The sequence below is a fragment of the Plecotus auritus genome (genome assembly GCF_963455305.1).
Source record: "Plecotus auritus genome assembly, chromosome: 6".
Taxonomy (NCBI): Eukaryota; Metazoa; Chordata; class Mammalia; order Chiroptera; family Vespertilionidae; genus Plecotus; species Plecotus auritus.
In genome coordinates this window covers 142,544,603-142,547,265 of record NC_137773.1, presented here as the reverse complement: position 1 = coordinate 142,547,265, position 2,663 = coordinate 142,544,603, and the positions used below count along the sequence as shown (strand labels likewise).

Sequence of the window (2,663 nt, the reverse complement as noted above, 5' to 3'; positions counted from 1 at the left end):
AAGGATCTGGATAGCCAAGTTTTTACTCTATGCATGGACATGGAAATTAAAGGTTAATAGGCATGGCTTCAACCAAGGCTTTAGTAGGGAGATGTTCACACCATACCGCAGATCAATGGCAGTGGCTCTATATCCTATTTCCTTCCTTAATCAGGTCCCCTAGGGAGTACACTCGATAAGCAAGAGGCTTAGGTACAGATTCTTTCAGGTGCATTAAACAATTCAATTGCAAGCAGTTTGGAGCATGCTCATTGCCCTCAGCAGTCATCTCATTCTTGCTAACCTAGCTTAGTAAAACTTTCTACCAACTGGTAGAATTCTGCTCTGGCTAAATCATCTACTCAGTCTCTTATCTACTGAGAGAAAAGTGGAGATAAAGAAGACATAGTAAAAGCAGATCTCTGACCAGCTTTCAGAAGCTATGACGCCTATGGGAGAGAGCAGTTGTTCCCTTTCAACTGGCTCAGCTAAGTATGAGGAGAAAGTATTCCTGAAAATTTACCTAACTGGAAAGTCAATAAAAATCAATTTTTTTTTTTTTTGGTGAAACGCTGAATCATTCTGATGCATGTAGCCAGACATTTATGCAATTTCTTTTTTTTATCACCGGAAGATCTTTAGTAATTGTGGGCACTCCTCTTATTTCAATAGCTTCAGAGATTGTTGACACCTTAGATTAAGCCACTGGATACATGCCACCTTTTCCATTCATAAAGTGAAAGAACTAGGCATGTGCTGAAAACCTGAAAGTCATTAAAGAACTGGACTTCAATTTTTTTCTTTTACCTTGAAGTCTTCTTAACATTCCTATAAGAACTTTATATCATGAAAACAATTAGGAATCCTCTAATCTTTTTTTTTTCTTTTTATTGTAGTGAGAACTCTTAACATGAGATCTACCCTCTTGGCAAATTTTAAAGTGTACAATACAGTTTTGTTGACTATAGGTACAATGTTGTATAGCAAGCAGATTTCTAGAATGTATTCATCTTGTTTAACTGAAATTTTATGCCCATTAATTAGTAGCTTCCCCCCTCTCCCCCCAACCCCCGTCCCTGAACCCCTGGCAACCACCATTACACTCTGACTCTATGAATTTGACTATTTTAGATACTTTCAATAAGTGGAATCATAAAGTATTTGCCTTTCTGTGACTGGCTTATTTCACTTAGCATAATGGTGCAAAGAGCCCAAGAGCCAGGATATCTACTAACTAAGGCTAATGGTCAAGCTGTATAGGTTTCTGGCCAGACAAACCAACTCCACCTTTAACCAAGTGGTGCTGAAGAGGTTGTTCATGAGTTGTACCAACTGGCCACCTCTGTCCCTTTCCCGGATGATCCAGAAGTTGAAACTTCCTGGCCAGGATGGCAAAACCTCTGTGGTTGTAAGGACTGTAACCAATGACATGTTTGTCTAGGGGTGCCAAACTGAAGATGTATGCACTTCCTGTGAGCAGCCGTGCCTGGAGCTGCATCCTCAAGGCTGGGGGCAAAATCCTCACCTTCGACCAGCTGGCCCTGGATTCCCCTAAGGGCTGTGGCACCAGCCTGCTTTCTGGTCCTTGAAAGGCTGGGGAAGTGTACAAGCATTTTGGCAAGGCTCCAGGAACTCCTCACAGCCACACCAAACCATACCTACTTACCAAGGGCCAGAAGTTTCCTTGAGGGAGAGGCCAGTGGGTCAGCCCAGGCTACAAAAACTAACCCCAAATCCTATCTTGTTATTAAAAAGATTTTGGAGCCCAGGCTGGGTGGCATAGTTTGTTGGAGTGTCATCCTGTGCACCAAAAGGTTGTGGTTCGAGTACAGGTCAGAGAACATACCTATGATTGATGTTTCTCTCTTACATCAATGTTTCTCTCTCTCTCTCCTTCCTCTCTCTCAAAATCAATTAAAAAAACACATATTCTAGGGTGAGGATTAAAAAAAAGATTTTGGATGCTGAAAAAAATTTATTTGTATTTCGACATACTAGAGAGGAACAATTGGAAACTAAAAATTTAAAGTACATTTATGATAATATCCCCAAACATATATTACTTAGGGAAGTATTTGACAAGATATATGAAAGACCTATACACTGGAAACTACAAACATAGCTAATATAAATGAAAAGAGAAACCATGTTCATGAATTAAAATACTCAATTCTTCTCAACTATAGATTCAAAATAATACAAATTAAAGTCCCAACAGGCTTTCTAAAGAAAATAAGTTGACCAACTAAATCTGAAAATTACATGGAAAGATAAAATATCTTTAGTAGCCAAAACAAATTTGAAATCATATTACCTTACTTTAAGACTTAGTATAAAGCTATTATCAAGACAGTGTGGTATTGGCATATGGATTGACCTATATGTCATTGAAACAAAAGGAGAGGGAGAGAGAGAGAGAGAGAGAGAGAGAATTGATTTTCAACAAAAAGTTCAAGGTAATTCAATGGGGATAGTGTTTTCAACAAATGCTGTTAGAATAACTGGGTATCTGTAGGAAAAAAATGAACCTCAACCTTCATCTTGCAAAGCTAGCTCAAATTTGAACATGGATCTATATGTAAAGTAAAAAACTTTAAAGTCTAGAAAAGAAATCTTAGGAGAAAAATCTTCACAGCCTTAGGATAAGCAAAGATTTCTTATGTAAGATGCAAAAAGAACAAACC

At 38.3% G+C, this 2,663-nt stretch overlaps 1 pseudogene across 1 annotated transcript; it reads left to right on the top strand.

The window, feature by feature from the left end:
* The first annotated feature begins 1,180 nt into the window (after positions 1-1,180).
* On the top strand, positions 1,181-1,667 carry LOC308251842 (large ribosomal subunit protein eL18-like; annotated as a pseudogene). The gene has a single exon. The product of its transcript is annotated as a large ribosomal subunit protein eL18-like (transcript).
* Positions 1,668-2,663: the final 996 nt, after the last annotated feature.